Source organism: Camelus ferus, unplaced genomic scaffold (assembly GCF_009834535.1).
Source record: "Camelus ferus isolate YT-003-E unplaced genomic scaffold, BCGSAC_Cfer_1.0 contig298, whole genome shotgun sequence".
NCBI classification, from domain to species: domain Eukaryota; kingdom Metazoa; phylum Chordata; class Mammalia; order Artiodactyla; family Camelidae; genus Camelus; species Camelus ferus.
The window spans coordinates 1,206,413-1,234,179 of NW_022588414.1; the positions used below are offsets into that span (position 1 = coordinate 1,206,413).

The 27,767-nt window shown below is 43.8% G+C and overlaps 1 long non-coding RNA gene across 2 annotated transcripts; it reads right to left on the bottom strand.

Annotated features, from left to right (window-relative positions):
- Positions 1-2,876: 2,876 nt before the first annotated feature.
- Positions 2,877-27,767, bottom strand: LOC116662517. Of its 2 annotated transcripts, XR_004318481.1 has the most exons (4): positions 27,582-27,767; positions 24,932-25,025; positions 6,219-6,576; positions 2,877-4,981 (listed from the first exon to the last, which is right to left on the bottom strand). It is a non-coding gene; the product is annotated as an uncharacterized LOC116662517 (long non-coding RNA). The 2 variants fall into 2 exon arrangements; XR_004318480.1 differs by lacking the exon at positions 6,219-6,576.

The following is a 27,767-nucleotide window of genomic DNA, read 5'->3' on the forward strand; positions in this document are numbered from 1 at the left end:
ACAATTCTAATCAATTATAGAAACCCAGATCATATTACACACCGCAGTGATGATCCTGGCTTCTGTCCACCTTAGAAAATGCTGCAACTCATAGACATTGGTCCTGCTGCTGTTTGCAGCTCTCTGACCCAGAAAGGTTTACTCTCATTTGTTACTTCTCATGCTGAAAATAACTGTACATCTGCATCTTTTATTTCAGTTTTGTCATTTCATTATCTTTGCCCACCATGTTAATTATTTTTGGATGCTTCATCCTATCTCCAAACAATGTATTTGAAGCACTCACGAGGATGCATTGCATAAATATTGAATGTGCTAAAGACAGAGCCTGAGGTAATTCAAAATGAATTTAAGTAAATTGATTGGAATCAGCTTTTATTTAGGAAGTCTTCTAGGGACAATTCTGACATATTTAAAATAACTAACTGTTCACAGAGATGCAATCTGCATGTGCATTGCAACAAATCCATGAATCAGCAATCAGAACAGAAACACCTTTAAGATGCTGGAAAACAGCTAAAAAGAATCAGAAAGACGATACCAATTGCAATAATAAAATACCTGGGGATATTCTTAGAACAAAAATGATTTGATAAAATGAGATAAAGATAATGTAACAATACTGAGGTGTTAAAATGAAAAGGGAAATGTATGGTATACCCAAGCTGTATTTACATACATGTTTTATAGGTTCAGTAGACAGAAAAATGAGATCTGTTCCACCTTGCTGAACAGTGAGGGAAAGAGAAGTGGCAGCTGTAATTAGAAGTCAAATGTCTTGCATTGGATTTGGCAAGCATTTCTTGGACATGACACCAAGGGCACAGGCAACCAAAGAAAAATACACAAATTGGACTTCATAAAAATTTAAATTTTGTGCATCAAAAGACACTATGTATTAACAGTAAAAAAAAAAAAAAGGCAACCCACAGAATATGGGGAGAAAGTATTTTCAAATTATATATCTGATGAAGAATGAATATCCACAATATAGAGAGAATTCCTAAAACTCAACAACAACAAAACCAACCTGATCCAAAAATGGGAAAAGGACTTGAATAGATACATCTCCAAAAAGATTTACACGTGGCCAAGGAGCACAGGAAAAGATGCTCAACATCACTAATCACCAGAGAAATGCAAAATGAAACCACAGTGAGATATCACCTCACACCAATTAGATGGAGAGAAAAAAACACCAGGAAATAACAAATGTTGACAAAGAAGTAGTGGAATTTAAACCGCTGTGCACTGTTAGTGGGACTGTAAAATGATACAACCACTGTGGAAAAGTAGTATGGCAGATTCTCAAAAAATTAAAAATTGAATTACCATATGATCAAGCAATTTCACTTCTGGGTATATATGCAAAAGAATTTAAAGCAGAGTCTCAAAGAAATATTTGTACACCCACGTCCATAGCAGCATTATTCACAGTAGCTGAAACACGTAAGCAACCCAAGTGTCCATTAACAGATGAATGGATAAGCAACACGTGGTATGTACATACAATGGAGTATTATGCAGCCTGATTATTCAAAAGGAAGAAATTCTGATATATGTTGCAACATGGATAAACTTTGAGGACATAATGCAAAGTTAAATAAGATAGTCACAAAGAGACAATAGTGTATGATTCCACTTATATGAGGTTCCTAGAGTAGTCAAATTCATAGAGACAGAAGTAACATGGTGGTTGCCAGGGGCTGAGGGAACAAGGAGCCAGTAGGTATAGTTTCAGTTTTACAAAATAAAATAAATTTAGGAGATGGACAGTGGTAACAATTGTGTAACAGTATGAATGTACTTAACACCACTGAACTGTAAACTTAAAAATGGTTAAGATGGTAAATTTTACATGTGTACTTCACCATAAATAGAAAAGGTCATTTTTAAAAAGTCAAATGTCTTAGATCAAATAGAAGAATTATAAGAAAACCAAATGACACTTCAAAATGTTTATTGAAACTTCAGGACAGTGCACACGTAATCAGAATATTTAACACTGGCAAAATTAAACATTCCACATAGAAGACTTACCAGACCATTTTACCAGTCTAATCCATTGAAAATATATTTCAAAAACCTGTCAAATGCTGGATCTAGAAATCATTGTTTCCAGATATTAAAAAAGAAAAAAAAGGAGTGGAGCAACTAATTTCCGTTCCTGCATCCTTCCCTACTACCCCTTTTCCTGCCAGAATCCATACCCCTGACCAGGTCAGAGCCAGGTCTTAGAGCGAAAGGGTGACTCAACATCCCCAGCATAACCCAAGACTCTGCGGCTACCACACACTAAAAAGTTATGGGTTGGTAGGACGGTGGTCCCTTTGTGACAGCCACACCTCCAGTAGTGTGACACTGGTGACCAAGAAGTCAAGCCTCCTTCCCTCTCCCCCATCTCCCACACCCATGCTTTGAGGTACTTGAACCCCACCCTGTGAGCTCACAGGAAACAGAATGAAAGATTTGTATTTTGCTCACTCTTCATTATGAAATATTCCCAATATAAAAAAAAAATGCAGACAAACATAACAAATATCCCTGCAGTCTGCCTAATTTATTGAATTATAACATTTTCCATACCATTTATATGTGGAATCTGAAAAAAAAGATACAAATGAACTAATTTATAAAAAAAGAAATAGACTCACAGACATAGAATACAACTACAGTTACCAAAGGGAAAAAGGGGGCTGCAGAGATAAGTCAGGAGTTTGGGATTAACATATACACACTACTGTATATAAAACTAAACAAGGACCTACTGTATAGCAAAGGGAAATATATCCAATATCTTGTAATAATAACCTACAATGGAAAAGAACCTAAAAAAGTAAATATATATATGTATGTGTATAATTGAATCACTTTGCTATACACCTGAAACCAACACAACATGGTAAATCAACTATACTTCAATTTTAAAAACCACTGGAAAACTACTGCACTTAGACAATTTTTAAAAAAGAGATTTCCAAAGCAAATACAGTAAAACATTTTCTGGACTTTGTGTAGATGCTTTGTTTCCAGACTATATTGTTTGAGATTTATCTATGTTGACATAATTTATTACACTGTATGAATACACTATTTATTCATTTAAGCTGATGGGCTTTTTATATTTGTTCCCAACATGTGCTACCACAAATGATTACTGCAACAATATTTTCCCCACTTCTTACTGAATTATAATTAATTTCATAAAAATATACATAGCTACATAATATTCAGATTAAGGTTTTAGTGGAGGAAGGGGAGGATAATAGCTCGGTGGCAGAGTGCGTGCTTAGCACGTGCAAGGTCCTGGGTTCAATCCTCAGCACCTCCTTTTAAAAAGGATTTTAGTTGAAGAATCAAAAGAAATTAGACACAATGATTTTATGATTTGCCTAGATTAGTATCACAGGTTTATATTTTTAGGGCAAAATGTAATCTCCCATGGATTTCTCCACAGAAAGTAGGTGATGTTGAAATTGTAGGAAAGAATAAAGGCAGCCATGGAAGCATCTCTGGCCAGGGCTGATGGAACACAGGCAGCCACATCTCACGAGTCCCTGATTATGTACAAATGAAACTAGTTAGCACACGTTTTCCTTTTCTGCTCTTTTAAGCTTATATTTAACCGCACAATTTCCCAATAGATGCTTCTTTTGCGCCTCAGTGGGAGATGACCTCACAGGTGGATTCTCTAGGCATCACCTGAAGGAGAGTCAGGAAGCAGAGCCCCCGTGTTTTCGCCGCTGAACCAGGACTCGGCAGGCTCTGTCCGGAGGCTGTGGGTGGAGCTGTTAGGCGGGCTCTAACTCTTCCACACCACGGGAGTTAAGATGAAGTCGTAAGCCTCCTGAGAAGTGGGACTGTGCTCTGCCATCATCTCTCCTGGCACAATGGGACTGGGCAAAATGTCATCATGAATTAGCAAGCATGCCTGCATGCTTCATGGTGTGACAAAGGTCTTAAAAGTTTCTCTTCTATTTTTGATTTACAGATTTTAAAGCTAACATTACATTATCCCTCCCTGGCAGCATATTTGGTCAAATGGTGTTGCTTTCTTGGATAAGCTTGGTTATTTGTGTTAACTACATTTCTCTATATTTCCTATCACATGTGGATTGGAAAGGAGAATCCTGCAGACTCTTGCCTCCCAGTTTTAGCTATAGCTGCAACCTACCCCCCCCACCCCACCCCCATAAGACATCTAAACAGAGAAAAGTCAGCTTTGATGCAAGATGCAAATATAGTAACACCCCATGAGGTGCTGCATTGAATGGCTGTTCTAATGCACATTGAATGGGTGATCTATTTAAAGGGATGTCAGACATTTCAAAGAACTTGAATTACTACCTCACCACAACTCACAAGATTTCTTCAAGAAGAAATAAAAAAGATCACATTAAAAAATTCATTATCCATCATTTTCAGAAGCAATCTATATATCTCTCAGAATACATGTATTTCATCTCATCATTGCATCAACTGAAGAAAGGCATACTAAGCACAGCATTTTACCAAACATTGAGCTGTGCAGATGCTTCAGAACACAGGAGGCAACGGAAGTCAGCACCGCAGGCCACCCCAGACATCCTCAGGTGCTGCCTCCGCCGGGAGCCTGTGCTCCTTTCCTGACCCTCAGAGCATCAGCCTCTCTCCTGGACACTAACTAGCTCACCTTAAACCCTCACCTGCAGGGCACATGGCCTCATATATAGGAAGCACTTGAGAAGTATCTGCGGCACAAATACAAATTTAAAATAATAGATTGAAGGATTGTCTCATACAGACAATGAAACTCACAGAGGAAATGGACTTACTAACGGCTTCTGCAGCGTCCACTACGCCCATTGTCCTGTTTTCTCTTAAAGGGATTCGTTGATGCGTCTCCGGAGAAGGTCAGCAGAGCAAAGTGAGGTTACAGAGTATCCTTCCTGCTTGCAGGTCATTAGGCAGACAAATGCCTTCCTGTGCTGGGAAAGATGATCTGAAAGAGAACCAAGTAAGCACAGAATTTAGGAAACTAAAGGTATTTTTCAGGCAGTGGGCTCAGGAGTAAAAGTCCCTGACGTCTAACAGTCCCCACGAGAGAATATTTTACAGCCTCCGCCCCAGACTGCTGTTCACTTAACATGTTCCCAACCAAACGTGCAGTGCGGAGAACTTGGCGCTCTCTGCAGAATAATTCTGGAAGGCTATATGAGGAATTCGTGAGTGATGGCTTCTGAGGAGGGGAAGGAAAGAGAGACTTAATGTATAATGCTTTGCACTATTTTTTTTAACCTTGTGCTTAAAGTATTTTTCCATTGAAAATAATTGATTTAAAATGTTTAATAAAAGGGAAAAAACTCTCAAAATTATAACCTGCTTCAAACGAAGCAAACCAAACTGAAAGACTGCCCTTGGTGTTTCCTTTACAAATTGATTCACTAGCTGTTCATCTGAGGGGATAGGGTTTCCATGGAGGGTTAAGGTAAAAAACTTAATTTCCTGTCAAGGACAACTTTGGGAGAAAGAGGGCAATTTCCCCTTCCTGCCTGGGAAGGGGCCCTCCTGAGAGCAGGCGTGGGTTCCCAGGCGTGTTTGCTGTATGCGAAATGGCACAGCTGGTACTTGAGGCCCTCAACCCCACGAAGCTCTATGAGCACGAGTGGGTGTTCCCGAGGGATGAGTCTCTGTTAAAGGATGATTAAAACATGGGAAGATTCAGTGTTTTATTTGGGGAGGAAAACTGAAGATTTTCTGGGGAAGGAGTTTTATTTCTGTGCTTTTTCTACTTCAAGAAATCTCAAGGTGATTTCTCACCTTTCATCCATATGGTTTGAATTGTATCTGCCCCCAAAAAAGATATGAAGTCCTAACCCCTAGTACCTCCGAACATGACCGGGTTCAGAAAAAGGGTCTTTACAGAGGTCAAGTTATCATTAGGGCCTTGGGGCGGGTCCTAATCCACTAGGACTGATGTCATTATGAAAAAGGACATTTGAACACAGAGACAGACATACGTGAAGAGGATGTGAAAGGACACAGAGGGGACACCTGTGAAGAAAGAGGCAGATATTCGGAGTCAAGGAAAATGGGGGACAGCCGGAAGCTGGATGAGGCAAGGACGGATCCTTCCCCTACAGGGTTCAGAGGGAGCATAGCCCTGCTGACGCCTGGATTTCAGACTTCTGTTGCCAGAACTGTGGGATCATGTGTTTCTGTTATTCTAAGCCACCTACCTAGTTTCAGGTACTTTGTTATGGCAGCCCCGGGAACTAACGCAAACCTTCCCACATCTTCTGGGTTTACAGACCCTCAGTGACCTCTGCCAGGTCTCGGCGCCTGTGGCCTTTTGCCTCAAATCCGATGCCTTGCGTTTTGCTTCATTGCTTTTAGTTCCATCATGCAGCTCTCATCTCCAGATCTTGGCTCAGTGGGTCTCCATGCTTGGCAGGCCTTTGTGGCTATACACCTGTCACTCATCCTCAGGGCTCAGCCTGGAGGCATCTCCTTGAGGTGGTGAAGCTCCTGCTGTTAACAAATGCAAGTTCGTGTGCCCGATGCACAGTGAGGCCAAAAAATACCAAAATGTTGGACCTGGAGCAGAGAAAGGTTTATTGCAGGGCCGAGTAAGGAGAACCAGTGGCTCATGCCCAAAAAAAGCCCCTAACTCGCCAAGGGGTTTCAGCTGAGCATTTTTAAAGGCCAGCAGAGGGAGGGGCATCCCAGGGTATGTGGTCAGCTGTGCACAATTCTCAGATTGGTTGATGGTCATCAATCCTTAGGCTCCAGAAGATCTGAGGATCTACATGCTACAAGCTACATGCTCATCAAGGAGTTAATTCCTTCCATTTGGTGGTGGTTTTTAGCTTCTGAGAAACTCAGGAAATATGCATGAGATACTTCTATCTGGGTACTTGAGAGAGAAGCTGCAGCAGAGATAGGGAGGGGTCTGTCCCAGGGAGGCCCCATAGGGTCCTGCTCAGTTATAATTCCCCCCTTTTCTTGAAACCCCTCAATACTGAGAACAGGTGTGTACAAGGGGAATATTTTGGTTAGGGAGGTTAATCATATACTTGGCAGAGGATCTTGGTTTCAGTCCCTAATCCTGTTTCACCCCTCCCCCAAGTCCTTCAGGGAATGGGGTGACAACCACTCTGGTTACTTCCTACGGAAATGGGGCATAGTTCTACCTTGATTTGGGGAATGGACATGGAGTTGGAAATATCCCCAAATTCCAAGTCCTGGATCCAAGTCTTATGTGATTAAGATCTTATTCCCTGAGGAATTCCGGAGAATAAGCCTGAAAACCAGTCTGAACCTGGCACTCTGGGGGAGACTTGTAGCCAGAGAGTCAGTTGTCTACTTTTGTCTGAATAGGTTTTAATTCTTGATATGGTGTTAACATATATATACGAGCTATTGGCCACCACACAGGTCTCCTTTTATCTGCTAACACCTGATCTAAAGCAATTTTATTGTCTAAAAATTTAATAGAAGAGGAGACCTTGAGGTCATAAGGTTGCAGCTGCCATCTGCCAGGAGACACCGCTTTGAGAATGGCTGGTGGCATCCTGAGAATGACAGAGCTCAGAAAATTCGAGTTCTCAACAATATAGGAATGCATCTGAAAGCACGTCCACAATGGCCACCTAGTCTTACTTTGGACGTCTGAACCACAGCGCCTCCGTTTTGACTTTCATATGCATTCCCCTCCTCAAGGCCAAAGCAGATATATAATGCACGTCCAAAAGCCCATAAAACAGGCCACTTTGGTCAGTAAAGTTTAAGTCAAACCATGCGTAACCCAGGATGACTTCCCCGTGTCTCAATATATGCAGATTTTCCTATCATTGCCCCTTTTGATTACAATATTTTAACAGAAAGCACTGATGTTCAAAATACCTGTCCTTTGACACTGAGGTGGTGGCGGCTCTTGCCTCAGGTTCAGATCACGTCCCTTGGTGCTACGTCTCTTTTTTATTTGCCTAGTGATCCGTGTTGGGGGAAAACTAATCAGATATCGTGAACAGGCTCAGAGGGACGTTAATGGGGAAAACACTTTATAGGCCATACATTTTTATCACTTATACCCCAGTTATTACACAGGCATCATACATGTGCTTTTAGCAACAGACTTCAAGCATTGTTATACATCATGAGTACTTATATCCTGTGACAACCCTTTAGAAAATTATACCCTACATGTCGGGGGCAATGTTGATAGGGAGGCAAATATTTGGTAATCAGCTCAATTAGAAAATAGATTAAAAGCCAGTCATATTTTAGACAAAACCAAAAAGCCATAACTATATTCATCAGTTCACTCAATCCCATGTAATCAATCCCCTTTACAGCAGTTCCATGAAGTCAGAGCTACAGACGTTTTAAATATCTTGCCCAAATCAGCTGTATGGTTTAAAAGAAAACTGTACTTGTCAAAAATGCTCCCTTTCTTTCTACTAGCCTTAATTACATATTTAAACTAGAATCCTCAGCTCTTAACTTCTAGTGAATGTTTCAGTATCTTGTTTGAGAATGACCTAACTATTCAACTATTCAGTAAACTTCCATCATTTAACCCAATCCAGCACAACTCTAAAATTCAAGTCACAAAATATCTGGCGAGATCCCCTTTCGGTATACATTCCCAAAACATAATCACTGCCAAAGAGATTACCCAAAAGCTCATCTCATCTGCACTCAATTCACCCATAAGAATATCATACCAAGCTAATTATTTTTTTTTCTGCTAACAAACCTGCAACAGAAATTACATGAACTTACTGACCTTCAATATACCTAGGTACAATAAGAGATGACTGCATTGATTGTACCAATAAGCTTAAACTAGCTTTAATATCAGATATCAATTCAATATTGAGTATTTCCTAGATCACATACGTAAGCCTGAAATTTGTTCTGTCTAGCTTTTTTTAACTTAGAGAAATATTTGATTTGTAAGCACTTACTTTTAAGTCAATTAAATAGAGCTCATTTACAAGTTAATTTTTTAAAGTAAAGACAGAGCCAGAGATCTCAGTTTTTCTGCTTGAGTTTAAAAAAAATTTTTTTTTTCCTTGAGAGCCCAGCTAGATCATTTACATCTCAAAGGCACAGGAAGAGAAATGCAAATTTCCCCTGTATCTGCTTATACAAAAACCCAACTATCTTGGCTATTTTCAGAGATTTTTTTCTCCAGTTCCCAAATATCCACTTCAGTTTAAAGAAGTAACAGTAATAGACAAATATATATTTCATTCACATTTACACCTCTCACTTTCAGCAAAACCAGGAAAAGAGAACAGGATTTGGACTCAGGTACACACACACACACGCTACGCGCGCGCAAGATAAAAGCTAAACTGCAAAAGGCCCTCTTTGATCTAATAGTAGAGCCATTAGGGGCCATTTTCTCCAGATCTCAGGGAGTACCGAGCCCACATAGTATTATAATAAAAAAGAGATCATTTTTGTTGTAGTATGAGATTATTTTCATTTATGAGAGCATAGCTAAAGTTCTCCCAGTTTTGCAAACTACACCCTGGGGGGACAGTAAGATGGAACAGAGCTCTAATCATCCATACTTATTTTTGGCCAATGTCATCAAACATCAAGCAAACAATTCAGAATGGTCTCTCAGGGTCACAGTTCCCTAGCCCCAAAAAGGAGATTCCCAACCAGTGCTCCCTCAGTCCAAAATAGGAAAACCCCAACCAACGCCCCAGAGATGAAGCCGAATGAAAGACCAAGGCAAGTCCCAAAGGGAAAATTCCAAACAATGCTCTGCCTCAGGTGAAGCCGAAGGGAAGGACGCCTTGGTGTCATCACGTGTGAGCCCCGTTGCCAAAGCCGTCTCAAACCAGCCCGTGCAAGTACCGATACACATACAAACAAACATGTTCCCACAAAGGATCAGATGAGGTGTGGCCCAAAAACTCCACTTCCACTTCCAGGCAGAGGCCTCCAGGGTGGACTGGCTCCCAAAAGAGAATGGCCCCAGAGTGGCTCCCAAAGCATCCAGGATGGCTCACTTTCCAGAAAGGAAAGAGCCCAGGTGGAGTGGGTAGAATTTTCCCATCCTGCAAAAAAGCCAGAGTGGCTCACCCCAGAATGAACACGCAAAAACACAAGCAACAAATAAGCTACAGTCGCACAGACAGAAAATCAGAGGAGGTATAGTCTAGATTTCACTGCACCCCAGATGGAGGCCTCCAAAGAGATGGGCCCAGCTCTTGAAAGGGAATGGACCCAGAGTGGCTCACTTCCCACAAAGGAATGAGCCCAGATGGAGTGGAGAAAATTCCCAGCCTGCGTGAGCTGGAACAACTCACCCCAGGTGACACCAAATGTGGGCCGAATGTGGACCGTAGCTCTGGGCGGTTCTTGGCCCCAAACAGCCTCGTGGCAAGGCACCGGCCAGCCGGCACCTGTCAAAAAGAATCTCCCCATTCCCCCATCCCCAGTTCCCTGGAGCAAAGTGAGTTCTGGCAGCTGCTGGGACCCAGGCAAGGCGCTAGCCCTGGACAAGGTCAACCTGCCATGGGCACAGCCTCCTTAGCTGGTTTCATCAAAATTGTTACTGAATGCAAGTTTGTGTGCTGGCTCACAGTAAGGACAAAAAATACCGAAATGTCAGAGTTTGGAGCAGAGAAAGGTTTGTTCCTGCGCCGAGAAAGGAGAACTAGTGGCTCATGCCCCTCAAAAAAAAAAAAAAAAAAAAAAAAAACCCTGAACTCCCTGAAGGGTTTCAGCTGAGCATTTTTAAAGGTCAAGTGAGGGAGGGGCATCCCAGGGTGTGTGGTCAGCTGTGCACAATTCTCAGATTGGTTGATGGTGCTCAATCCTTAGGCTCCAGAAGGCCTGGGGGGCTACGTGCTTATGATCATCAAGGAGTTAATTCCTTCCATTTGGTGGTGGTTTTTAGCATCTGAGAAACTCAGGAAATATGCATGAGATACTCCTATCTCGGTACTTCAGAGAGGAGCTTCATCAGAGGATTGGGGAGGGGTCTGTCCCAGGAAGGCCCCATAGGGTCCTGCTCGGTTACACCATCCCTCACTCTCCCCTCCCCTCCCTTGTTCCTCCTTCCATTGCTGAACCTGCCCATGATGCTGAAAATGTCTGTGGGTCTGTCTGGCCCTTAAGAATAACTCCCTCCAGGGTAGGGACCACATGGTCTTCATCTTTTACTCCCAAGCCTGCCACAAGGTCTGGCACATAGATGCTCAGTGAACTGTTCATGATCTGAACTGCCCTCTGAGTACGTACTGTCAGTGGAACTCTGTCAGGAGAGGCACTGTCATCCCGCCCACCTCCAAGGAGGAGGCGATGCCTGGAATCTAAGCAGCCTCATGACAGGAGAAACAAGGGCATCCAGCAATTCTGTAACTATTTCTCATTCCCGCTTAGAGGCCCCATGAGATAAAAGAGCCCAGGGCTACAAATGGGGGCCCAGCAGTGGCATCTGGCCTGGGTTAGATGCCCGCACTGTCTGGGGTATCTTTACCCTCACTCTCTCTCACTTGTCTACTTATGCATCTGCCTTGATCTCATTTGGTAGAGAGTATCTTTGAAGCTGTAACCTCCTCTTCAGAGACTATTCAGGGTCCTCTGGGAACTGAAGAAACAATGGTTGAATTGAAACAGCAAAGCCAGGAGGCTGAACAAATGGGTGGGTGTGAAAGAAGTTTCTGGAAGAAGTAGATGGTCTCACTCTTCCACTTGTTCATTATGAATCCACAGGAACATGTTTAAAGGACCAAAGATGTGGAAGGAATAAAGAAGAAAAGTGGGAAATAAAAGCCCTATTTTTGTGAGGAAAGAACATTTTCTCTTGATCATCCACAAATTATAAGATGACATACATTAGCATGCTATTTCATTAACAAATTACAGTCCATTCTCCCCAGCGGAGGAATAAAGAAAAAGTTCACCTAATAAGAGAGGTTAGCTCCTAATTAGGATCAGGCTGCAGAATTTGCCGGGTGTAATTTTCCACTGCAAATTGTTCTCGGGTTGACCTTGGCTGGTATTAAGGACATGGGTTTGAAAACACATCTTTCCTCTGCCAGCACGTCCGCACAAAGCACCAGTGCCATTCCACAGACCATTACTGAGTCTGTCTCCATCCCCCAGCCTCCCTCCTGCTCCCGCATTGCCCTGCCGTTCCCTCGAGCTTTGAGATATCTTCTTAAAGAGAAATTAACATTTACTGAGTACCTCGGGGTAGCAGAAAAGACACAGGACTTAGAGTCAGACAGTCCTGGCCGTGAACTACGTCTCCACTACTTACTTACTTACTTACTTACTTACTTACTACTTCTGTGGCTTAACTGAATCTCGTTTCCTAGCTGAAGATGAAATGATGACACCGGCTTTCAGAGTTGTTTTAGGGATTCAGTGTGAGGGTGGTGTGAGGGTATAAAAGCAAGTGCTCACACATGTTACTTTCCTTCTGTTTCAAGTCCTGTCAGCAACTCTGTGAGGCTGGCATTCCTCCTCATTCCGCAAAGACCTCAAGAGAAGCTAAGTCAGTCTCTCAAGGACATGCAACCCACATATGGTGAGGGCAGGATTTGAACCTCTGACTCCAAAGCATCCAACCCAGGCACGTTGTCCACCCAAGCACAGCAACCTTGAGGATTGGCTACTCAGTGTAAAAGCCTTGAGAGATGAATGCTCTTTATTTCCAAGAAACCACCACCACCCACCCTCACACCCCACCTCTCCTCCTCCCCCCAAATACCTTGTGAGGTCCCAGGTGTGCTGGACCTGAGTGTAGCTGAGGTAGTCGTTTCATAATGAGGCAAGGATAAGAGCTGTATACCATCCCTCCGTCCCTATTGATTGCTTCACCACATGAATAGGAAACCTGTGGAAAAGTTCTACAAATGCACACCAAGCAATCCAGTTCTCTAAGTCAGCACTTTGGAAAACTTTGGGGCTTTGAAAATTTTCCAGTGGTTCCAGAGATGTCAATGTGACCTTCAGAGACAGGACAGTGGTGTCTGGGACGGGAGGGAGAAGAGTGATCTCGAAGCTCTGGCGACCTGTGCTTTCATATGACTATAACAAGTAGGTAACTGAGAAATTTTACCAGAAAAGATCTTTAAAATAGAATTAATAGAATCTCCTCCGACTTCACACTTTCCTTAATTCCTCTTAGGGTTTGTTACCTCTGTTTGCCCTAAATGGGCCCCATCTTGGGCTGCTTCAGAACCATCATTAAGAAAAGAATTTCAAGATAAACAAAACCAGTTAAAATCCCTAAAATTTAGAGGTCAAAGATTGCCAGAGGTTGTGGAAGACAGAGAAGTAGAAAGATGAAAAATAAGAATGGGAAAAGAACTCTTCTTAGCCAGTACTTACAGACTTGGCAGGTGACATAAGGCTTTTTTTCATAAACACAAGAACTCAAAAACAGACTTCTTAACATGCCAGTGTATTTTAAAGGGGAAGAGAAAAGATCTGGCTTTTCCTCTTATATCTCAAAAGGAATTGTACAAACTTCAACAATTTTCTTTTGGTTAAAAATGACTTTCATAAATTTGGTTATATAAATACTCAAATTTACAAGTAATGATTGCAAAGCAGTCTGACTTTCAGCAAATCCCTGAATGACTATTATTTCCTTCAAAGTCATCATCTCAGTAGACTGTGCTTTCACAGTCAGTTCAACAATTCAGTTACATCCCACAAGTTTTTGAAACTCCCTTTCAGGACTCCCTTCAGAGCCCGAGGTACATTTCTCCAGTGGTGGCAAACATTTTTTCTCTGAGAGAAAATCTGATTTTGGGAAATGACCAGAAATTAACACAATCAGTCTAGGTAAAACCAGCTTTCGTCAAAAACAAAATGAGACTATGGTTCTGGAGTAATTAATTTTGAAACCAATTCCCAAAGAGGAGTTTGGAAGTCTTACACATTGGCAGCCTGTTGGAACAGGGGTTTGCCCTCCCAAGATCAGTGTCCGCTCAGCTGTGTGAAAAGTCACTCTCTTCTTTTCTTGAGCCTGAGTGCCAATATTGAGTTTTTGCTATAGCTGCTTTTCACAGAGTTTTAATTAGACATTAACAACTTGATGATACTATTTCTCCTTTCGCCTGAGGTCAGTCATCTTTCTTCATTTCTGATGGAGAAAATTAGTTCTCTTAGAACCCACAGAACTAATTAGCTAGTGGAAGGGCCACTGTGGATTTGTTCGATAGATTTTATTCTTCACTTTACAACATTTTCTGGCATTCATAAGCTGTCAAGATTAGTGCTGAGTAGCTTTACCGTGTTTCTGATGCCATTAGCATGCGGAGGTTAGCTGGGCCTCCTCTCCTCTCTAATTTAGAAGCTCATTAGGAGACATTTATTTATTTCAAAAGTGCATGACCATCAGGGTCGTCAAGTGCTAATCTGCCGTCCCATCGCAAGGACTGAGGAACAAACTCTTCCTACACCCACAAGGTTTATAAATGCCTTTTGCTCAGTTTCTGTGGCAACTTCTCTATATTTTGGTGATAGATCAAGGATGGTACATATGGGGAGGAAAAAGATAAAGTCGTTTCTAAATAATGCTCTCTCTGCACTCACTTGAGGAGTCTGTGTGCCTCCTTGGGGTCCAAGCCTGACCCTTTCATCCAACAGAAAAGAAAGGACCTGAGCATCTTCCATGATCCAGCGAATGCTGAGGCTCCACCACAGCAAGCTGAGATGGCATCCTGGTGTTTGGGAACACAGTGGAGTCACCCAGGCTACCAGGGGTGCCTGTTCTACAAAGGTCAGCTGTCAGGAGCCCATCTGAAATTGGCATCAGGCTAAAACAGGGTGTGTGTTCCCTTGGGCCATATTGGAGGAGAGGGCTCGGAGGAGGAGCCTCAGGGATCTTAGAAAACTCCAAGTTAAGTGGCACAGGGACTTGTCTGTAAGGAACCTTTCAGATGGCAGCTCCTAAGGGCAGGTGTTCCGCCTACTGACCCAACCTGATATTTTGGGACTGAGGGGTCCAGGCTTTCCCTCCCCTGGACAAGAAGGAAGACGAAGGACTCCATGCTGGCCTGCTATTAATGTGAGTGTTCACCTTTGTCACTGCTGTTTACCTGGGGATTTTTATTTGATTCATATAACTTAATCAATGTCATATATGTAAGCTGAGCTCTGATGTATATATTCTTTTATTTATACAATCAAATCTTTGTGCCTCTAGATTAGACCAAAGTGTTATAGTCATCCCTTTTAAGCAGCTATTTGGAATTACTAAACACCCAGGATGGCTTACCAAAATGGAAAGTGAAGACAGGTTATTCTTCTAAACTAGTATCAAGTGAATTATTTGCTCAGGAAGATGAAGCATGTAAAGTTAGATTCTGAATTGAATCCCTAAATTCTCAGTAAAGTTTCTATAAGGTATATTCTACTGACAGACTTGCTGCTACTTTGAGACATACAGAATCTGCTTTGGAAAAAGGGTTTTGCCCAAGTCAGTATTTTCCTGTAGGATCACATGGCCTGTCTCTGGTGGTTGGCTGCCTAAGAGGTAAAGTACCAAAGAAAATTACAGATAAACTCGAAAGATTATACCCTATGGTCCTTCCCTCCACTGCCCGCCTATTGCTTTATTTCTCAATCCCCACTTGAGAAGCTGGCAGTAACTTAAATATATGTTGTTCCTCTAGATAACGCTAATAATTTGTCCCAGTTTCGTCAGCACAGAGCAAACTGTGTTGAGAGAAGTCTGCTTGCAAATTACCTGTCCTCCCACTCCACCCACACATCAGAATACCCTCTGTTTTTGACACATATGAATGTGACTTTAATAAGGGAATAACATACAGACTCACCAAGCCCTCCCTTTCCTTTGTTTCCTCAGCCTCTATCTCTCTTCACTTCTTAGTTTTGAATTTGCTGGTTTGTGGGGGAAAAGAAGGGGTGGGTAGGTGCAATGCAGAGACAGTAGTGATGAAAATCTCTAGCTCCTGAGTGACACAGGTCAAATTTCTCTGTATGCTGGCAAAGAAGCCCACAGTCACTGCCAAAACCACAGAGTAAAGTCCTCTAAAAATCCCCTCAGACAGTGATGTTTTGAGAGTTAAGCCTTTTCATTTATATTTGGACAACCACCTGTTGACTTCTCCCGGAGCCTGTCAAGGGCGGATGGATGGCGGGAATCTGGAGCAGAATTAGTCCATTCAGAGGGCTTGATACTCCCCTTTGAAGACACTGCCATTGTTTTCAATGGAGTCCAGTCAAGGCTCATAAGATCAAAACATGAAAAACAAAAAGGAAAGAGTCGACTTGGGGCAGGGTCTCGCTCTCCTCTTGTGATTATCACGGCATTCTCAGGCCATCCTTTTTAATCCAGGAATCGATGAGGGCAGTCTCTACAATGCATTTCCCAGTCCTGAAATGCGGTGGGTGAGAGCCAGGGAAAAGACAGGGGAGAGAGTCCACACTGGACACGGAGGCAAGGCGTCAGGGCCTGCCCCAGGGCTCCCACTCTGCTTGCACACTGTCCAGGGCAAGTTCTGCTTCTGCCACAAAGGAAGAGGGGAGGATAAAGTAAAGTGAAGCCAGAGGACAGGAAACAGAGTGGAAAGTATGCTTCAGTTAGGAAAGTCTCATTTAAAGCAAATCTAAGCAGCAGGAAGGTATATAGCTCAGTGGTAGAAAGTGTGATTAGCATGCACGAGGTCCTGGGTTCAGTCCCCAGTACCTCCATTAAAAAATATGTATGTATAAACCTAATTATCGCCCCTTCCAAAAAAAAAAAAAAACCAATTAAAGCAAATCTCATATTTGTGATAGGAGAATCAACCACCATAGGATGGCATCTTGGTGAGATTCAGACAGTTTTAGGCACAGACAGGGTTGCCAAATTCTCCAGGCTGCCTCGATCAAGCCAAGTCACAAGTATTTTGTGAGCTTTTACTATACCCTGGGTCCCGTGGCAATTCAACCACGAACCCATCACAGATCCTGCCCCCGTGAAGGTGTATGTTGTCAATCATCCCTAACAATCTCTACAAGAGACGAGAAAACAAAACTCAAAACAGTATGTCTCTTTTTGCCAAATAAAATATTCCAATATCTCTCTCAGGGAACATTTCCTTGGGCAATTCAGCAGCATGAACAGTGGATGGTGTCCTTTATTTGCCACATACATTTACTGTGTACCACTGCACATCAGAATTCTGCAAAGGACTATAACTCGTAGAGGCAGCTTGGGTAAGAAGGCCAGGCTTGCTCTCCTTCTGTGAGCGCTGCGACAAGGGTGTGTGCCTGGCTCCAAGCTTCCTCCTAGGGCTCCCCTTCCCCTCCCACAAACCACTCATTTCAAAGCTATTTCTGCTCCCAACTCCCATGGACACAGGGCTTTGCCACAGCTTGGAAGTCATGGCCCTTCACTCTTGTCCACACTGACACCAGCCAGCCCCTCAACCTAGGTACCCAACCAATGGGGCTTCCTCAGAGCAGGGGTAGGGTACACAGGCTCTGGGCTGGGCGCTAGGGAACTGAGGCTGAACCCAGATGGTGTGTCCCTGCCCTCAAAGTCAATATGGTCAGTCCTAAATTGGAGTGTCTGTGAAGTACTCTTGGAGTATGGAGGGTATGCATTTGATCTTGCTGGGAGAGAAATAAAGACTTCTATAGTTCTAATTAAATTCAGCGTCAACTGCAACCAGACCTGAGACAGGGCTCGAGCAGGCAAAACAGGATTAGGGCCTCGATGGCGCTATGGTTGCTCATCAGATGCTCAGTTTCTCAGATTTATCTTTCAATTCCCCAGACAGTCATCTAAAAGCAGGATTTGGCTTTCAGAGCCGACAGTGAACACACATGTCTTCCCAACAGTGTGGCCAGCGGCAGAGGTAGGCACTCCGCACAGCAAAAGAGAGTGTTTCCAACTGTACTCCTTCCCACCCTCCCTGCACTGTCTCTTCCAGCCCAATCCCTCTTCTACACCTTCTCTCAGATGGATCCCATCTTTCTACCCATCTTGAGGGCCACTGTCAGATTGCTTTTTCCAAAACTCCATGTGCACCCTGTCCTGGCGGACTCTAATGAAAACAGATGGCACACTGACAGGGTTGAAGTGAGGAGAGTTTAATGAAGGGACTGGGCAGAATGGAACAGGGTTTTGGATGCCACAAAAGGATGAAGGAGCACCTAGAGACTGGCAAGAGGAAGAAGCCCTCACGACCCCCGGTCTAAGAGGGCAAAGGGAGAAAGAGCTGCAGCTGTAAGAGACAGGCTGTCCACCAAAACAGAGCCTAGAAGAACATGACCACCACCCAGTGGTGGCGGGAAGAGGACAAAGCAACACATAGTCCACCTCTCCCTCTCCCACTCTCCAGTGGCAGCCCACTGACTGAACTCAGTCAGAAGCTGAAGGCAGCCCGGCTTCCCTCTGGGACACTCTGAAGAGGTTCAGTGTTGGGGGCAGAGAGCAGGGTAAAAAGGGCAGAGGACAGATCTCTAGAGGGAGGGGCAAATAGAAAATAAGCAGCACGCAGCTACTATGAGATTGTTCAGACACCTTCAATCCAATGGACCTTTACTGACTATCAAAGATGCACGCTGCCATATATTACACAGTATCGCACCGGCCCCCAAGCAAGGTTCTGTTACATACATTATCCCATTACCCGTCTTACAGATGGTGAAAATGAGGCTCAGTTAGCTCATGTGTCTTGGCCAAGGCCTTACAGCTAATAATGATGGAGTCAGGATTTGAACACAAGTCTGACCCCAAAGCCTGAGTGCTCTACCGAGGGAAGATATACCTAGGACAGGACTCAGGCACCAGCGGGATCTGGGAAAGGAGGAAGAGGGGAGATCTGATTATGTCTTTTAGGGATTGACCCTGTGGGCTTTAAGCATGTTGGGATTATGAACTAAAATGAGACAGATAAGTTCATGGGCACATGCTGAATCTGAGACCCCTAAAGTAAGCACCTGCTGGGTAGGCGTGTCAGCATAGGGCAATGTAGATGAAATCTGGAAAGTACCTGGGGGTCTCATTGCCATGGGACTAGGGTGACGGCTGACACCTTGGGGTAAATAACATCACTTGGGGAGCCTGCTGGGCAAAGATGAGACAAGGACCCAGGCAGGTCCTTCCGAGACCCCCACACTAAGTTCCTCTTTAGTTGAAGAGAATGTTCTATTGCCTTCCATGGCACCCAAGGCCCTCCTTCCCTGGGCCCCGAACACTTCAACATTCCTTCTCGCTGGTTCCAGAGACAAGCCTTCCTGTCTGATCAAGCCTGCCTCCACCTTCCCAGCTCTGCCTCCTTCCCCACACCCTGTGCCTTGTCTTGCCCACAACCTGTGCCTCGTCTTGCCCACAACCTGTGCCTCCTTCACAAATGCCTTGGTCTGGCCGATGGCTCTCAGTAGTTCCCACATCTCTACCACACAGCACATGCTGCATCTTTTGTCTCCGTCCTGTATGGACAATGAGATGCTCTAGGTGTGTTGGACGTAGATGGATCAAAAACCAGTTGATTCAAGAACTCAGTTATTTTGGAGGTAGCCACACAACTTTGTAGCCAAAGGCCAACTTTCTTGTTTGATTCATATTAACCCAACAATTTAGACCAGTTTGTTATTCCTAAAACAGCTCTCCAAAAATACTGGTGGTAGCATCATTGGAATATAAGGGTAGACTTCCAAAGGGACTATACAAAAACACTTAATTGGAAATATATTCCAGTAGATAAAGGCATGGTGGGCTCAGGTCATCCATGTGGCACTTACTTCCTTGCAATTTGGGGCAAGTTACTTAATCTTTCTAAGTCTGTTTTCTTATTACAATAGTGGTACTTATTAAATAGTTTTGTCAAGCAAGTCAAATGAGATAGGGCTTAGCCCGGGGCCTGACAGGTACTAAGGCCTTAATAAGTGTTAGACAGCACTATTCATAACTTACCTTATTAAAGCTGGAAGGAGCTGCACAAAAAGTCTAGTCCAATCACATCATTCATAGCTGTGGAAATAGATGCTCGTAGATCAGGCCATGATCGAGTAGAGCTTCAGACATCATAAAAGGCCTGGGTTCCTTCCTCACTGCCCAGCTTTATTCAAGTGAAGGTATGATGGTTCATGCCTGTACAGGTCCATGCCTTCACATATTTTACAAGCAGGGGCACAGAGTCATCTAAATCTGTTTTTTTGTTTTTAATGCTCTGAAGAAATACAATATTTATGTTATAAAATCCAAACTACTTTGATCAACTAGGAAAAATATCTATAACAATATAACGTTTAAGACAAATTTTGGTAAAGCAAAAGTGACACTGGTTTGCAAGCACAAAAATCACTGCTAGTGATCCTTACGGGAACACTGAAAGCAAACGAGGAGAGGACAGTTGGAGTGGAAGTCATGGGGGTGCTGTGTGCATGGCAGTTCTCTGTTTTTGTTTTTGTTTTAGACCACTATCTAGGTCACAGGCCGACACCTGTAATGAAAGTGTCCACCTATAGGTGGCAAACTTATACTGCTGGCATTCTGTCCTTGAGAGCCCTTGCAAACCAATGTCACAGCGGATGGAGAGGAAAGTGAAATTTAAAGAAAGGAAAGAAAAAACCTAAAAGGATCCAGAAATGACATTCTCACGCAAACTTACAATGAAAGCAACCCCACGTAATTTCACAAAACATTTAGTCCAATTCATCTGCAAAACACCTCATGGAATTGTACCAAATGCATCTATCTGAAATCTATTTCCGGAGTCCCTACAACATAGCAACCCCTGGCTTGCGGTAAAAAAGGACCCACATCGCTGCCTTCAGACCCCTGACAGGCTGGTGACCTTCCACATGCGAGCGCTTCCAGCAATAGCTCTCATTTGACAGTAGTGGTTGTGCTTGATTTTACAGATAAGGAAACAGAAGCTCAGAGACACCAAGGGGTGTGGCAGCAGAGACCGGAGCCCAGCTCTTTGGATTTCAAGTCCTGTCTCTGTCAGCCACTGTATGCTGCCCCAAACGTAAGGCAGAAAGTGACAAAATAATTCTGTTGGGGTTTATCATTCACAAAGGAGCCCCAGCTGGTTCTTCCGGAGCCTTTCTGAATAGAGTGGCCCCAGCTGCCCCAGCTAACCCAGACTCACTCCCTAACCGCGGGGTGGGGAGTGCTTCCCAGAGTGCGGGCTGGACCTCCTGGGACCCCTAGGGAAGGTAATAAAGAATCTAATTTATTAGCTAGGAAAAAAAATCCCTCCACACTACTTAAAAAAAAAATCTCTGGATATAATTCAACCTTTTAAAATGTGTTTAATTAGAACAGTATTAAATGATTATTTAAACATATAAAGAGGGTAAACCCACTCCTCGCTCCTTTCAAGAGTTTCCTGTGTATGATTCCAGGATTACTGCTACATATTTACATCGATGTGGATGTGTAAGTGTGCATATAGAGAGAGTTGTCTTCACCCACTTCATATATCATTCTGCTACTTGCTCTTTTTTGTTGACCAATGTACCTTGCAGAGCCTACAGTAGATACATGCCGCTCAGTTAATGCGGCGTGGTGATCTGTATTCTGGATGTGCTGTAGTATATGCGCTACTCCCCTACTTGTGGGTATTTAGGTTGCTTCTGCTTTTCACTATTCCAAACAGTTCTGTAGTGAAATCCTTTTACATATAACCGTGCACACATGCAAGTATCCCTGAGGGATAAATTCCTAAAAAGGAGATTTTTGGAACAAAGCATATACACATTTTACATTTCTATAAAAGCTGTTGAATTGTCCCCCACGAAGGCTGGACTCACTTTTTTGTTGACTTTTTCCATCTTTTTTTTTTTCCTTTCTCTCTTACTAACTTTCTAGTCTCATCCTACACTCTGAGTCACTTTTATCCCATGTTCTAACTTTAACCTTAAAGTCTTCCTTCTCCCTCCTTTTCCCACATCCAGTTCATCAGAAAGCCCTGTTGGATATCCCTTCAAATATGTACAAAATCCAACCACTTCTCATGATCTCCAGTGCTAGCATCTCATCAAAGCCACCGTCATCTCTCTCCTGGATCCTTGTATAGCCTCCCACCCATCTCCCTGCTTCTGTTCTTGCCTCCTTCAAACTATTCGCAACACAGCAGCCAGAGTGACCCTGCTGACAGCAGTCAGAGGGTTGCAGCCCTCTGCTCAACACCCCACACCAGCGCCTCCCTTCACTCAGAGAAACGTCCTCACAGTGGCCTCCACACCCCAGCGATCTGCCCCTCTCTCCTCTTTCCCTCTGTTTTCCCCATCCCAGCTCTGTTCTACTCCAGACACCAATCTACCTGCTATTCAGTGAGCACCCTGGGTGTGAACCCCTCTTTGGGTCTTTGCTCTGGCAGCCCCCTCCCTCCAGACATCACTTGACCAACCCCATCCCCTTCAAGTCAGCTCAGGTTGCACCTTCTCAGCAAAGCCACCTTGACACTCCCACTCCATCTTGCAAACCAAGCCCCCCCTCTGGCTCCCTGGACTCTTGGCTCATTTTTGTTTTCCCACAGCACTTACAACCCTCTTACCTACTATGTAATTAACTTTTATCATGTTCATTGTCTGTCTCCCCCATCTGAATGGAACTGCCACATGGGTGGGGATCTTTGCTGTTTTGTTCCCTGAAAATTCCCAAGTACACAGAGCAGTGGCTGGTACTCAACAGATGCTTATTAAATATCTATGGAACTGGAATTGCCATCCATCCCTCTGTTGCAATTATGAAACAGCTTCCCAGAGGTGTGGTTTTGACATTGAGGCATTTCCTTGGAGATGATGTTGTTCTATGGCTTTTTGAAAATAAGTATTAGACAGGAAAAATGGAAACATCGGGCATCATCAAAATCTAAAGTTTTTGCTATATGAAGGACCCTAGAAAGGGGTTGAAAAGACAATCTGAGGAGACAATACTTGCAAGTCACATATCCAATAAAGAGTTTATATACATAGAATACATAAAGAACTCTCAAAACTAACAGTGAAAAAAAACCCCCATAAAATCCAAGAAAAAAATTCACTGGCAACCAGGGTTAACCACTGAAACATGATCATTCCCATGAGGTCATAATAAACATTTCCTGATGTGTGTTACACAGCCTAGAATCAACAAGGAGGGTAGTGTTGGCCCAGTGAGAGCTACACCACTTAGCACCTTTGTGCAAATTGGAAAAAAGATGCCCTCCCTGAGCAGAACATAGGACTGAGTCATGGCTGAATTTCAGTCTTGACCTGCCCGAGTAGGGCACAACCTCCCCAGCTGAACCCAGAAGCTCAAGAACCAAGTTCAGGAACACAAACTCAGCCCCTCCTCACCTTTAACTGACTCCATCAGTGACTTGCAGTGTTTCTAAGAGCAGTCACTTGACCCTTTTGTGACACAATTTTTTTTCCTGGATCCCAGTAAAAACTATAAAATACTTAGATACAAGGTATTACAAACCCATCCTGCTACAAGTTTCTTTTTTCGTTACCATGACAGTGGTGCCCATACTCATCAGGATGAGCAGGTCACCCGGCTCTAGGACAAGCTCAAGCCGTTTTGGTTTTATTTAATGAGGAAGGGGGAGCTCTGGCTACTTTTGTCCCTGTTCAGTCTTCGTCTTCAAGGGCGGTGGTCTGTGACTCACCGGCCAGCGTTCATGACCTGCTGTCAGGGGCCTGAGGCATCCATTCTATTGAGCTGAATGAGAACATCTGACTTTCTCTGTCAACCTGCAGTGGAACACACCTCTCAGATTTTCTGCACTATGCGATACCAGCTCCGGACACTTCTCATTCAGTGTTCATCTCTGTCAGCTAGTCTGAAAATTGGAACCAGAAACACTTGACAAATCACTGGCCACATTATGGTTACAGGTGGTGACATATTGCTGCTGCTGCTGCTGCTGCTTATTCATGAAACTGGAGGTTAAGACTCCGTTTCTGAGATGTAAAGCAGGGAAAACCCCACATAAAGCCCCAGCGTTGGACAGAATAGCACATAGACAATTTCCACCCGAAATGCTGGTTATTAGAAGTCATGTGGAGTCAGGAGTTGCCATGGAATCCATTTGTTTCTAAACCGGCTCCTCCTGCTGGAATAGTTTTTTATTATCATGTCTTTCTTAGAAGAGAAGAGAGGCAGAGAGAGAGAGAGAGAGACAGATGAGGGTGTTATCTGATATAAAACTATGTTATAATCTTAATACACTCAAGCCCTGAAATGAATAAGAAATTAAAAATTTTAAGGAGGGTTAGTATCAGGTTTAACACAGATTTGTATCGCTGTCTGGTTTGGAGTAAAACAATCACGTTGCCATCATGTGACTTCTGATTATTCAGGGAGAATACACGGTGGCTTATCATATGACATTTATCTTCACAAACAAGTTATCAGATCTCCACCAGTGAAAACAAACATCAGAGCAGATCCAAACCAGACAGGCGGCACACTTGCCGCACACTTGCTTCCCTGTTTTCTCCTATGTATCATTGTTATTTACATTCTTAACCAGACCGTAACTGCTTTTCCTCCTGTGAAACTGCCACCAGGCTGTCTATCCCCATGTTCCCCCCAAGTTATTTGCTCAAATCATGTGAAGTGATTGGCTGGCATATGTTAATGCTTGAGCTGTTTTTGTGATAGAGACCCCACATGTTTGTAGGTAAAATACAGAAACAGGTTGATCAAATATCAACTTGGGACAGCTGAATTTCAAAACATACAGAATCCATAAATTAACTGCTGTCTTAACATATGTACAATCTAATTGACTATAATTAGTCAGGATATCTGTTGGATGAAGACACATTAAAATTATATTTGTATATTTATCTTCTGTGTTTTGCACTAAAGAATATTGACTATTTCACGTAAAGGAAAAAAAGTGTCTGTTGATGACACCAGAGCCTTGAACCGGTATTTCTGATTGTCTCCAGTTCCCACAGTTTTGATGAGCTCTCCCGCAGGGGTTCAAGAAACTCTTACCTCCATTAAAAGCCAGGTCCCAGCTCTTCCTCTAGCCCCGGCCCCTGGACCTCAAACCTCTTCAGAGCCAAGAGGGCCCCACCTTCAAATGTTTCTGGAAAGACAATTCAAGAGGAGATAAAAGTTAAAATTCCTTAGGCGTATGAAAAGATGTTCAACCTCCATAATAAAAGAAAAATGAAAAGTAGACTGATTTTTTTTTCACCTATCAGACTGGCAAAAAAAAAAAAAAAGGTTATAATGCGTTTCATTGCAAGGCTGTGAGGAAACAGCCACCTTCAAGCATTGCTGGTGGGAGCAACAATTAGCACAACTTCTGTGGAGGGCAATTTGACAATATCTGTTAGGAGCACAAATCCACATTCCTTGACCTAGCAACTCCACTTTTGGGAATCTGTCCTTGGTTACACTGGTACGAAGGTAACTGTCATGTGTCCAGGGTTGTTCACTGCTGCATTGTTTATGATCGCAATGAAGAGGAACAACATAAATGCCCTCAGTGGGTGACAGGTTAAATAAATTATACTGATATATTCTCAAAACAGAATGCTATACAGATGTTTGGGAAAGAAAGAATGAGGAAGCTGTCATGGAAAATGAAAAAATCAAGGTTCAGGACAGTGTAGAAAATACCAACCCTAATGTTTGCTTGAACATGCATAAAGCAACTCTAAAAAGATAATAAGAAATTAAATGTTGTATAATAGTGGACACCAACTGGCAGCCCAAAGATGCATTTGCTTGGTTTGCATAGCTTTTTAAAAATTGGGTTTCACTTAATCTGATACTCAAGTAAGGAAAAAATGTGAGGCAGGCCAGATGTTAAGATAAAAAATGATGCTGGTAACCTAATCTGTCTGGATTTCCCACCCAGCTTTAGGGTCACACCTTGGACGTAAAGCCGGGTGGAGGGACTCTGCAGTGAGGCTGTGATGCACGGATAAATATTCTGGTCCCAAGTCTCTCCCCAGGTTTCCTAAAGAGGCCGAGGGGCTGCAGCGGGGAAAAGGCGCCCCTAGCAGCCCCAGCCTCCCAGGTGCGCCAGAAGCAGCACTGGTTTATCCATTTGTCACAGTAGGCACAGAGCCTCGGGCTCATGATGATTTCAGGAGCCCACAAAATATTTTAATTTTAATCTCTTTTACATTCAAAAGGAAAAAATAAATATAAGAATAATGAATATATGATAATGATTCCAACCTGAGTTACATTCATCTTTATACTGACCTCACTGTAAAATACAATCTTTAGCATTTTTTCATGGAGGAAGGGGTTCCTAAAAATATGACAAAAGTGCCCAAGGACTGACAAAGTCACAATGTACTAACGTGGCCCTACACAGGAGGGAGAACACAACGCCTGAGAGGAGGCCTGGACCTCACAGCCCCGGGCCCCAGGCAGGACCTCTTCCTCTAGGGACTACCCCCCTGTACCAACACCACACACATCTCGGGCCCTTTATGCTTAAGGATTCTGGCAAAATTAGGGAACAGTTTCAAGGCCAAAAGGTGAACCAGTGCTTATCTGCTGTTATTCTAGTGTGTCCTACTCTGGGTGGATTGACTCATACTCTCTGGACTTCTTTCCCAGCTAGAACCCTGGAACTCTAGAACCTTCTAGGGGTGCTCTGAGCACTTCCCTGTCCTCTTGAGGCCAAACTCCCCACTGAAAGGCTGTCTGGCTTAGTTCCCCTGCCTCCTTCCCCTCATCCTGAGGCCACCAACTTCTTTCCCAAGGAGGTAGGAATGACCCATCTTCAGAGACCCCACCCTATCCCCACCATGAGCCTAGACGTCTTATCATTTTATGCCATATGCCCAAGGTCCTACAATAGGTTTTCCACTTTAAATATTTTCCCTCCTGACAGTCTTCTCCAAAGACAAGCTGAGAAAAAGCAGACTAAATCTATGGTTCTCAAAGTGTGGCCCCCTGACTGACGCAATAGCAACATCTGGAAACTTGTTAGAAAGGCAACTTATTGGGTCCCATCCCATATCGATTGAATCATAAACTCTGGGGGAGGGGACCAGCAATCTGTGTTTTCACAGGCCCTCCAGGCATTTCCCGTGCAAGCTCAAGTTCCCAAACTACCAGCTAGCAGCAAGGATACCCAGATTTTCCAGGGCAGACTCTCCAGTCCTCTGGCTCAGAGGTGATGAGTAGAGCTAGAGGGGGACTCCAGGGAATGTGTCCCAGAAGCCAGAGGCTCTTGGTCCCCAGCGCAGATGAAAACAGAGGTACTTCGCGATCATCCTGAGGTGACGCCAAAAGGCAAGAGTGGGCGGCAGCTCTCTAACTTTGGCGGCGCCTTCAGCCGAGTTAAGTCAGGGCGGCCGTCTAGGGGTGGGGTTCGGGGCAAGGTCCGGGCCGCCTTCACCTCGCGGTGGGAGGTGGCGCCCGCGCCCCTTACTCTGAGCTCGTCCTCAGCCCTGCTTCTGCGGCTCGGACCACCCCTGCTCCTCTCCTACCTTAGGAATGCCAACTCCAGAGTCCAACAGGGGTTTCCAATTCCTAAATCAGAGAGGGGCACGTATTTAAAAGCCGCGCTCCGCCAGTAACTCCACCCTAGGGGACCCCGGGGCTCAGCCAGGTCTGGAAGTCCATCATTTGTTTATGGATTAGAGGGATCCACCTCAAGAGAATGCCTTACCTACTCCGCCTAGGGGGTCCTTTTCAGGCGCTCGCGGCACAGTCCCGGAGTACATTGGTCCCAGGAGTTAAACTCAAAGCTGGGTCTCAGGGAAGGGGAAACTCTCCAGAAACCTAATTCAAAGCCTCTCAGAGCAGGATGGTGAAGCACAAGTCCTCTGAATCCACTCAGGTCTGATGCCCCTAA